The sequence below is a fragment of the Pelophylax lessonae genome, assembly GCF_965119305.1.
Source record: "Pelophylax lessonae genome assembly, contig: HAP1_SCAFFOLD_374, whole genome shotgun sequence".
NCBI classification, from domain to species: domain Eukaryota; kingdom Metazoa; phylum Chordata; class Amphibia; order Anura; family Ranidae; genus Pelophylax; species Pelophylax lessonae.
Window position 1 is genome coordinate 88,605 of NW_028119970.1, and position 12,415 is coordinate 101,019.

Consider the following 12,415-nt stretch of genomic DNA (forward strand, 5'->3'; position numbering starts at 1 on the left):
GGTCCTGGGTCTTGGTCTGGAGAGGTATGCCTTGCTGCCCCGCAAAGGAACGGTCAATGAAACAACTGCAGGCTCCCGAGTCAATGATTGCTGTAACCTGGACGGGTCCTTCTGGGAGTTGCAAAGACACAGGAAAGGCTAAGTGGGAGGTGGAGGTAACTGATGCCACACAACTGGAGGGCGAGACTGGCACAGACTTATGGTGTTTTGCTGCGCAAGAGCGCACATAATGGCCAGCTTCTCCGCAATACAGGCAAAGATTACCCAGCTGGCGGCGACGTCTCTCCTCCGGAGACAAGACAGGCCGCATGACCCCAAGTTGCGTGGATTCAGGAGCATCAGGCATGGCTCTGGCGGGAGCAGGGCTGGGAGAGACTGCCCCAGCGGAAGGGAAGTGTACAGGAGGTGCTACTCGTGGCAACATCCAGGCTGGCCGAAACTGCTGCGTTGATCGTTCCGCCCGGCGTTCCCGGAGCCGACGGTCGATTTGAATGGCCTGGGAGATCAAATCCTCTAGTGCGTCGGGGATGCCCACCCGGGCCAATTCGTCCTTCAGTGCTTCGGACAAGCCTAGACGGAACTGGTACCGGAGTGCAGCCTCGTTCCAGGAAGTGTCGGAACTCAGGCGACGGAAGTCCGTGACATAGTCTTCTACGGGTCTGCGCCCCTGCTGGAGAACGTGTAGCGCAGCTTCTGCGGTGGAAGATCGCTGTGGATCGTCATAGAGTTGGGCCATAGCCTCAAAAAATGACAATAGAGAGTTTAAATGGGGGCTACCCTCTTCAAGGAGCCGATGGGCCCAGGACTGGGGTCCGCATAGTAGCAATGAAATAACAAACCCCACCTTGGTGGCCTCCAGGGAGAAGGTCCGGGGTTGCAAGGAGAAGTAGAGCTGGCAGGCATTGCGAAACGCTCGGAATTTACCCCGATCTCCGGAATATTTTTCAGGGGTAGGGACCCGAGGTTCCGGTGGCAGCATCACTACTGTGGGGCTGGAGGCCGGTGCTGCGGTTGCGGCAGTGGAGGAGGGAGCAGATGGCGCAGTGGAATCTGCCGTGAGGGTTACAGAGCGTAATCGTCCCTCTAACTGTGTATAGCCATCCTGAAGCGTCCTCGCGGCTTGAGACAGGGCTGCTAGATGTTGGCAGATCTCCTCTAACGGTGAAGCCTCTCTTGCAGGTTCCGACATGGCTGTCTTGTACTGTTAGGGTGCTGGTGGTAACCTGGCGACAGAGATAGGCCCCGATGTCCGCTAGAGGGCGGAGCTTGGACGGAACCCCCAAGGTAAGTGACACAGGCTAGCCTGAGGTGCGGAGTCTAAGTATCCACCGGTTTTCGCCAGAGCCTCTAGTGGTGAGGATGGAGTTCGCTGCGTGTGGATACCAGGTCGCGGTCCTCAGGGTCGCCCCACCAGGGGTGAACCGATCAAGGTCCGAAGGCGGGTAAACAGACAAGGGAGATCCGAGAGAATGGTCAAACAAGCCGGGGTCAGGACAGGCAGCAGACGAGCGGAGTCAGGAATAAGCCAAAAGGTCAACAGGAAATCAGCAGCAAACAGGTCACAGGTTCAGGAACAACGGCAGGAGCTGAAGACAAGACAGCACTGAACCTGTGTGCTGATCCAGCTTAAATAGAGCTCTTTCTAGATGAGAGGGGTGGAGCTGGAATAGCCTGTGAGACTTAACTCATCCACTGCCAGAGCCTTCCTGACAGGTTCCTAACAACCAAGTTCAAGTCCCATGGAGGTAAGGGCTCCCTTCGAGGAGGGGCCAAGTGACGCACACCTTGAATGAAGGTGCAAATCAAAGAATCAGACGCCACGGGGTGGTGGAAAAGGACAGCCAGTGCAGATACCTGGTCCTTAATCGTGGCCAACGCAAGGCGCTGGTCCACACCAGACTGAAGGAAAGCCAACACTCTCGCCACCGAGTATGAATGAGGAGTGAAGCCCCTGGACTTACACCAGGCAAAATAAGCTTTCCATGTACGGTAATAAATCTTACCAGACGAGGCTTTTCTAGCCTTGAGCAAGGTAGGAATGACCTCTGAGGAGAGACCCCTGTCTCTCAGGACATGGCTTTCAACAGCCATGCCGTTAAAGCCAGCGACTGTAAAGCAGGATGGAAGATCGGTCCCTGAGACAGTAGATCTTCCCGCATTGGCAGCCGCCATGGAGGCTCAACGGCCAGGTGAATGATGTCCGCGTACCAGGACCGGCATGGCCAGTCCAGCGCCACCATAATCACCACGTTGGTTCCGAGGCCAACCTGCGAAGGAACATGGACAACAACTGAATTGGAGGAAAGGCATATATCAGATGATACTGATGCCAAGGCACCACCAGTGCTTCCGAGGCGTCTGCCAGAGAATCGCGCGTTCTTGCCACAAACCTTTCCACCTTGTGGTTTAGCCGAGACACAAACAGATCCACATCTGGGGATCCCCATTTCGCACACAGCATTTGAAATACCTCCGGGTGCAGGGACCATTCCCCCTGGTCCAGGGTCTGTCGGCTCAGATAATCGGCCTGCCAATTCTCTACACCCGGAATGTGAACTGCCGATATTGCCAGGACATGAGTCTCGGCCCAAGACAGAATGATGGTCACATCCTGGGCCGCCCAGGCACTCCCGGTGCCCCCTTGGTGATTGATGTAAGCCACTGCAGTGGCATTGTCCGTCTGCACCTGTACAGGGCGGCCCTGAAGACGATCCGACCAATGGAGCAGGCACAGCCTGATTGCTCTCAATTCCAATATGTTTATGGGGAGGGAGGATTCCTCCTCCGACCAAGTGCCCTGGGCAGACAGGTTGCCCAGGACTCCACCCCAGCCCAACAGGCTGGCATCCGTGGTAAGTACTGTCCACAGTAACGGCCGGAAGGATTTTCCGTCCGCCACAGCCGGGGACTGAAGCCACCAGAGAAGATCCATTCTGGTTTGGTGACTCAGAGACACTCTCAGATCCAAAGACTGAGGGAGCCTGTCCCATCTGGCCAGAATCTCCGCTTGGAGAGACCTTGTGTGAAACTGTGCAAACGGTATGGCCTCGAAGGCCGACACCATCAACCCCAGGGACCGCATACAGGTCCTGAGTGATGAGGATTAGTTTTCCCTGAGGGCCCTGACCTCGTTCTGTAGGGTCCGGAGCTTGTCCTCCGGCAGGAACACCTTCGCTTGAGCAGAGTCCAGAACCATTCCCAAATATGGGAGACGAACCGAAGGAGACAAGGTCGACTTCTGTACGTTGATGGTCCATCCAAACTCCTGAAGCGTCTGAACTGTAGTGGACAGATCGCGCAGCAGGCTCTGGCTGCCACTTAATCTTAACAGGAGATCGTCCCGATAACCCAAGACCGCAATGCCCTGTGCCCGTAATAGGCCCAGAATGGGAGCCAGCACTTTGGTAAACACCCTTGGAGCCGAAGCGAGACCGAATGGTAACGCCACAAACTGATAATGTTCCTCCGCGATAGCGAATCGGAGGTACATCTGATGACCCTCGAAAATGGGGATGGTCGATAGAGGCCAGGAATTCGCCTGGACTCAGGGAGGCTACCACCGAGCGAAGCGATTCCATGCGGAACTTCCGAACGCATACAGAGCGGTTCAGAACTTTTAAGTCCAGAATAGGACGCACCTTGCCCTCCTTTCCGGGCACAGTGAACATAATCGAGTAAAACCCCCGAAACCTGTCCCGATGAGGAACCGGGACGATCACCCCCTGGGCGAGGAGATCTTGTACCGCCTGATGCAGGTCCTGTTACCGCCCCGGGGTCAAATGAAGATTTGAGGGAAAGAATCTGTCCACTGGGCCGCGAAAGGAATTCGATCTTGTAACCTAAACAAATGATTTCCTGAACCCACCTGTCTGGAATTCGGAGCAGCCAAGGTTGGAGGAAACCGCGCAAACGTCCCCCCCACCCCTGAAACGGGTGAGGGCGCCCCATCAGGCAGAGGCGGACTGGGCCGCCGCACCAGCTTGGCCGGGTTTAGGTTTGCCCGTCCAGGGCTTTTTCTGGCCACCCTTGCCCTTGAAGGGTTTCCCCTTGTACTGTGCCTTGAAGGCACGAAAAGGACCCCTGGTTTGGTTTAAAGGAGGGGCCCTGCTTACCGCGGAAAAACTTGCCTTTAGGATTCTGGGGCAGCAGAGTGCTCTTGCCCCCAGTGACCCCTTTTACCAATTCATCCAGGGATTCCCCAAACAGGCGAGACCCCGCATAGGGGATGTCAGCCACCGTTTTTCTTGAAGTCTGGTCAGTCGACCAGCTTTTCAACCATATCAGGCGATGGTTAATCACCGCGACACTGGACAGGCGTGCAGCTAATGGGGCCTCATTCAAGGCCGCATCGCACAAATACATGACTCCTTGATAGATCTGGTCCACCATCGCCATGGTAGTAGGGGGAGCAGAATCAGCCACGAGGGTACATCTTAGCACCTTGGTCCAATCCGCCACAGCCTGAGCCGCCATGACAGAGGCGAAAATAGGCTTTAGCAGTGGACCCGCCACCATGTAGGCATGGCGGGCAAGGGATTCCATCCTCCTATCCGTAGGATCCCTAAACACCGGAGAATCTTCGGTGGGTACCAGAGTGGCCTTGTTTAATCTGGCCACAGTGTGATCCACCTGAGGGGCCACACACCAGTGCGAATCCGTAGGAGACGCAAAGGGATAAAGGAGTTGAAACCTCTTAGGCACCACAAAGGTGCGTTTTAAATGACGACATCATTCACAGTAGCGTGAAACTCAGCAGGGCAAGGGAACACCTGCGCCGCCTTGCGGGTCCTGTGTGTACCAAATGAGGACACAATGCCCGGAGGATTGGGCTCATCCTCTAAATGTAGTGTTTCCTTAATGGCAAGAATTAGCGCATCCATAGCTGCACGGTCCTCGGCCGTCCCAGGGGGGAATCATCCACCCTGCAACCTCCGCCTCCCCCTCAGACAGAGAAGAGCGAGACCCTTCAAGGGGCACACCACCTACGGCAACCATATCAGATTCAGAATCAGAAGACAAGGAAAAACGAGGCCTTTTTCTGTCAGCACGTTCAGTCATCAGAATATCGACTTTGGACACCAAAGTCCCCACTGCAGCAGACAAAGTAGACAGAGAAGAAGATTCAGAGGAACCTGAATCCCCCACTAAGGCTGTGGGAAATTTGCTGTCCTGCGATTCCATATTAAAATTTTTTTTTTTTTGGAAGGTACTGGCCCTTTAAGCGCCTGCGGACCCCCGCAGCCCACCGCTACAAGACTGTGACAAACAGACCCCTGAGCAGGATAAACTGGTAGCCAGAAGTATTTGCACACAAAAAAGGACAGCAGACAGACCCCCACAAGTGTTACCACCGCAGCCGATCTCTTCTGAACAGAAGGAGGAAGTGATGTCACCGCAGGAGACTGAACTGAGACTGCAGGCCAAGGAAAAATGGTTGCCTATAGAAAGTATGCGAGGCTTCGGGAAAATAGCCGACGACGTGCTCGGAACGAGCGTTTTGCCACACACAAGATGGCGCCGCAATGCGCCAAAACACACCACATACAATGCTGTTTAAGCGCCCACAGTGAAGCCAGACATGCTGCCCACACCTAAAATGGCGGACCAGCGGTGTTTAACCCCGCAGCGGTCGCCACATGTGTCTGTACCTCCAAATAGCACCCTAAAGTGACACAGGAGAGGGACCCCCACAAACCCACACAGCGCACTGGCTGTGAGAAAAACCCCCACAGGGCCTGGGATCAGGGAGCCCAAAAACGCACAGACATGAGGGGATAACACAGACACACAGGACTGCCAGCCCCAGACAGAGGCCCCACAAAGAATGTTCTTACCTGTACTCGATGGCGTGGGGTGCCTCTCATCGACGGGAAACCGCCCACCCTCAGATGGCAGGGGTGCCGTCAGCCAAAAAACACAGGGCGCTAATAGAACACGGAGAACCGTGAATGAGGCGTCCAGGCAAGGTAGCCACCTCGCAGGCTGCATCCCCGAGGACAGGGATGGGTCATTCGCGAGGCCAGGGCGAACACATAGCCCGCTAAACGCTCAATGGCGGGCTGGGATTCCATCAGGCCCTCTGTCCTGGAAAACCAGGACGACCAGTCCGACTCCCAGCTCTGCAAACGCCGTCTTCATCCGAAGATCCGACTAACGCTGACAAAATAAACAGCTAGTAGTGCAAAGAAAAAACAGAATTTTTGTAAAATCTTACCGTAAAATTTCTTTCTCTGAGTCCTCCGACAGTCGCCGCCCATTCACACAGTCTTCACTTATGGGGTATTACATAGTTACATAGTTACATAGTTAGTGAGGCTGAAAAAAGACACATCCATTTCAACCTATGATGTGTGTGTGTGTGTTTGCTTTTAACCGTACATTGTATACCCCTGTATGTTGTGGTCTTTAAGGTGTCCATCCAATAGTTTTTTGAAACTATCAATGCTCCCCGCTGATACGACTGCTTGTGGAAGAGAATTCCACATCCTTACCGCTCTTACAGTGAAGAACCCCTTACGCACTTTAAGGTTAAACCGCCTTTCCTCAAGTTTTAGTGAGTGGCCACGTGTCTTATTGTATCTCCTTTCTCTGAATAGTTTGTTCCTTATGCTAGGGTCGCCAGTACAGTATTTGTACATTGATATCATATCCCCCCTCAATCGTCTCTTCTCCAGAGAGAATAGGTTCAGTGCTTGTAGTCTTTCCTCATAGCTGATGTCCTCCATTCCCCTAATTATTATTGACTTCATCTCCACAGGAGTTTCTAGGCATAAGACTAGTAAAAGAACAATAAATCTACATAGTCACACCCATGGGGGCTGTCCTTCTAGTCCAATACCCCCCTGCAATAGCCATCCCAATTCAGTTTGGTCGAAGGCAGTGAAAGTGTATAAAAAAACCCCAAAAAGAGGGGCGGGGGCGGCGACTGTCGGAGGACTCAGAGAAAGGAATTTTACGGTAAGATTTTACAAAAATTCAGTTTTCTTTTACGTCCTCCGACAGTCGCCGCCCATTCACACAGTCTTCACTTATGGGGATGTCCCAAAGCAGTGTAGACATGAGGGGTGGGCACCGCAACCGCCAGAAAAGCAACGCAGTACCCACATCAGAGAAAGGAACCTTACATGTACAAGAAGGTAACCTTCTGGGTAACAAAAAAGGGCTCAACATGAGCAACAACCTAGGAAAACCAATAACCAAGGGGAAAACAACCCCAACAGCTAGGGACCCGTACAAAACCAGGGTTCCCTATGGAACTGCCGCACAGAGAACTTTGCGGCCAAAGGATGCATCAGCTGATGCTAGAACATCAATTTTGTAGAATTTTTGAGAAAGTGTGCACCGACGACCAAGTCGCAGCCTTGCACACCTGGGCCACTGAAGCCTGATGCCGATAGGCCCAGGACATACTCATCGACCTGGTAGAGTGCGCCTTGACAGGGAAGAGAGGAACCCGTTCCCACAACGAATAGGCCTGTACCATGGTCTGTCTGATCCATTTGGCAATGGTTGCTGCAGACGCAGCCATACCCTTCCGAGGTCCCTCAGGAAGGACAAAGAGAGAATCCAATTTTTGAAAGGATTCAGTCGACGACAGGTAAACCCTGATCGCCCGGACAACATCCAAGGAATGCAAGGCAACCTCCTTTGGATGCTTAGGATTCGCACAAAGCGAAGGCAAAACAATGTCCTCATTCAGGTGGAATTCCGAAACCACCTTTGGCAAAAAGGAAGGATTAGGTCACAAGACCACCTTATCCCTATGAACCACCAGGTAAGGGGAGCGGCAAGACAACGCCGCCAACTCTGACACTCTGTGAGCAGAAGTGATCGCTACCAGGAACGCAACCTTCTTAGATAGCATGGGTAACGAAAGTTCCCTGATATTTTCAAAAGGGGAACGCTGCAACACGGACAGAACCAAGTTCAAGTCCCATGGAGGTAAGGGCTCCCTTCTAGGGGGAGCCAGGTGACGCACACCTTGAATAAAGGTGCGAATCAAGGAATTAGATTCCACGGGGCGCTGGAAAAGAATAGCCAGTGCAGAGACCTGGCCCTTAATCGTGGCCAATGCAAGACGCTGGTCCACGCTAGTCTGGAGGAAAGCCAACACCTTCGCCACCGAATAGGCATGAGGAGAGAAACCCCTGGACACACACCAGGCAAAATAAGCTTTCTATGAACGGTAATAAACCTTACCAGAAGAGGCTTTTCTAGCCTTGATCAAAGTAGGAATGACCTCTGAGGAGAGACCCCTGTCTCTCAGGACCTGGCCCTCAACAGCCAGGCCGTTAAAGCCAGCGACTGTAAAGCAGGATGGAAGATCGGTCCCTGGGACAGCAACATATTCTTGCATTGGCAGCCGCCACAGAGGCTCTACGGCCAGGTGAACGATGTCCGCGTACCAGGACCGGCGAGGCCAGTCTGGCGCCACCAGAATCACCAGCGATTGTTCCGAGGCCAACCAGCGAAGGAATCTGGACAACAATTGAATCGGAGGAAAGGCATAGATTAGTCGATACTGACGCCAAGGCACCACCAGCGCATCCGAGGCGTCCGCCAGAGGATCGCACGTTCTTGCCACGAACCTTTCCACCTTGTAGTTTAGCCGAGACACAAACGGATCCCCACTTCGCACACAGCATCTGAAACACCTCTGGGTGTAGGGACCATTCCCCCTGGTCCAGGGTCTGGCGGCTCAGAAAGTCGGCCTGCCAATTCTCCACACCCGGAATGTGAACCGCCGATATCGCCGGGACAGGAGTCTCGGCCCAAGACAGAATACCGGTCACTTCCTGGGCCGCCTGAGCACTCCTGGTGCCCCCTTGGTGGTTGATGTAAGCCACCGCAGTGGCATTGTCCATCTGCACCCGTACAGGGCGGCCCTGAAGACGATCCGACCAATGGAGCAGGCACAGCCTGATCGCTCTCAATTCCAATATGTTTATCGGAAGGGAGGATTCATCCTCCGACCAAGTGCCCTGGGCAGACAGGTTGTCCAGAACGCCACCCCAGCCCGACAGGCTGGCATCCGTGGTCATTACCGTCCACAGAATTGGCCGGAAGGATTTTCCGTCCGACATCGCCGGGGACTGAAGCCACCACAAGAGATCCATTCTGGTTTGGCGACTCAGACACTCTCAGGTCCAAAGTCTAAAGTAGCCTGTCCCACCTGGCTAGGATCTCCGCTTGAAGAGAGCGCATGTGAAATTGTGCAAATGGTGTCGCCTCGAAGGCCGACACCATTAATCCCAGGAACCGCATACAGGTCCTGAGTGACGAGGATTTGTTGTCCCTGAGGGACCTGACCTCGTTCTGTAGGGTCCGGAGCTTGTCCTCCGGTAAGAACACCTTTGCTTGAGCAGAGTCCAGAACCATTCCCAGATACGGGAGACGAACCGAAGGCGACAAGGTCGACTTCTGAATGTTGATTGTCCACCCAAACTCCTGAAGCGTCTGGACCGTAGTGGACAGATCGCGCAGCAGGCTCTGACTGGCACTCAATCTTAACCACATCCCTACCGGCGTATAGACAAATGACGCCGGCAGGGTGGCAGCGCAGCGATCGGGGGTGAGGCTCGTCCCTCGGACTGAGCCCTACCCCGATCACGGTAAACAGCCAATGAAATTGGCTGTTTACCACGTGATCGGCTGTGTCAATCACAGCCGATCACATGAGCGGCTCCAGCGCGAGCCGCTCGTTCCTTCCTCAATGTGCGCCCTGTCCCCGTGAGCTCGCATGCAGAAGCGAACGCATACGGAAACCCCGCCCAGATATATAAACGGTGTTCAAACCACACATGTGAGGTATCGCCGTGATCGTTAGAGCAAGAGCAATAATTTGAGCCCTAGACCTCCTCTGTAACTCTAAGATGGCAACCTGTAGAAATTTTTAAAATGTCGCCTATGGGGATTTTTAAGTACCAAAGTTTGTCACCATTCCATGAGCGTGCGCAATTTTGAAGCATGACATGTTGGGTATCTTTTTACTCGGCGTAACATTATCTTTCACATTATGGAAAAAAATTGGGCTAACTTTACTGATTTCTTATTTTTTTATTGAAAAAAGTGATTTTTTTCCAAAAAAATTGCGTTTGGAAGACCACTGCGCAAATATGGTGTAATAAAAAATATTGCAATAATCTCCATTTTATGCTCTAGGGTCTCTGTTAAAAAAATATATATAATGTTTGTGGGTTCTAAGTAGTTTTCTAGCAAAAACAACTGATTTTAGCTTGTAAACACCAAATGTCAAAAATAGGCCTAGGCAAGTGGCTAGGATGCATGATGGTGCTTCTTGGATGTTGGGCCCCTCTATATGGCTAGACTGTGAAAAAGTCTCACACATGTGGTATTGCCATACTCAGGAGGAGTGGCAGAATGTATTTTGGGGTGTAATTTTTGCTGTGTACATGCTATGTGTTAGGAATATCCTATAAATTGACAACTTTGTGTAAAAAAAAAAAAGTTTTCATTTTTTTCCCACATTTTCCAAAAACTTGTGGAAAAAAATGACACGTTCAAAAGACCCATAATGCATAATAGAATATACGTTGGAGTGTTTGCTTTCCAAAATGGGGTAATTTCATGGACTTTTCCATTGTATTGGTGCTATAGGGCCTTCAAAAGTGTGATAGGTAGTAAGAAAGTTTTATGTGTATTTATGCTCCTAGAACGCCTGAAGGTGCTTCTTGGATGTGAAGTCTCTTTTTGTGGCCAGGCTGTGTAAAAGTCTCACACATGTGGTATCACCATACTCAGAAGGAGTAGCAGAATGAATTTTTGCTGTGTACATGCTAGGTGTTAGAAATAGTTTATAAATTGACAACTTTGTGGGAAAAAAAAGAAAAACATTTTTTTCTTAATTTTCCCAAGAATTGTGGGAAAAAATTATAACTTCAAAAAACTTAACATGCCTCTTACTAAATACCTTGGACTGTCTAATTTACAAAAAGGGGTCATTTGGGAGGTATTTGTACTGTCCTGACATTTCAGGGCCTCAAGAAAGGAGATAGGCCGTCAGTACATCTGGTGTGATCAATTTTCAGTAATTGGTACCATAGCTTCTAGACTCAATAACTTTCACACAGACTAAATAATATACACTAATTTGGGTTAATTTTACCAGAGATATGTAGCAGTATAAATTTTGGCCCAAATGTATGAAGAAAAATAATTTTTTTTGCAAAATGTTATAATAGAAACTAAAAAAAGTGTTTTTTTTTTCAAAATTTTTGCTCTTTTTTTGCTTATATCACGAAAAAAAAAAAAAAAAAACAGTTGTGATCAAATACCACCAAAAGAAAGCTCTATTTGTGTGAAAAAAATGATAAAAATTTTGTTTGGTTACAGTGTAGCATGACTGGGCAATTGTCATTCAAAGTGTGAGAGTGCTGAAAGCTGAAAATTGGTCTGGGCAGGAAGGGGGTCTAACTGCTCTGTATGGAAGTGGTTAATAGGAGATCGTCTAGATATCCCAAGACCGCAATGCCCTGTGCCCGCCACAGGCCCAGAACAGGCGCCAACACTTTGGTAAAGACCCTTGGAGCCGAAGCGAAACCGAAAGGTAACGCCACAAACTGGTAATGTTCCTCCGCGATAGCGAATCGGAGGTACCTCTGATGACCCTCGAAAATGGGGATGTGTAGATACGCATCCTTTAGGTCTATAGAGGCCCCCGGATTCAGGGAGGCCACCATCGAGCGGAGTGATTCCATGCGAAACTTTTGAACGCGCACAAAGTGGTTCAGCGCTTTTAAGTCCAGAATCGGACACACTTTGCCCTCCTTTCTGGGCACAGTGAACAGATTCGAATAAAAACCCAGAAACCTGTCCCGATGAGGCACCGGGATGATTACCCCCTGGGCGATGAAATCCTGCACCGCCTGATGTAGGTCCTGTAACCGCCCTGGGGTCAAATGAAGATTTGAGGGAAATAATCTGTTCACCGGCTGTGAAAGAAATTCGATCTTTTACCCTGACCGTATGATTTCCTGAACCCACCTGTCCGAGATTCGGAGCAGCCAAGGTTGGAGGAAACCGCGCAAACGCCCCTCACCCCTGTAATGGGTGAGGTCACCCCTTCAGGCAGAGGCGGACTGAGCTGCCGCACCGGCCTGGCCGGATTTTTGTTTGCCAAACCAGGGCTTTTTCTGACTACTTTGGCCCTTGAGGGGTTTACCCTTGTTCTGCGCCTTGAAGGCACGAAAGGACCCTTGAGTAGGTTTAAAGGATGGGCCCGCTTACCGCGGAAAAACTTGCCCTTAGGATTCTGGGGCAGCAGAGTGCTCTTACCCCCAGTGACTCCTTTAACCAATTCATCCAAGGATTCCCCAAAAAGGCGAGACCCCACATAGGGGATGTCAGCCACCGTCTTCCTGGATTTTTGGTCAGCCGACCAGCATTTTAACCAGAT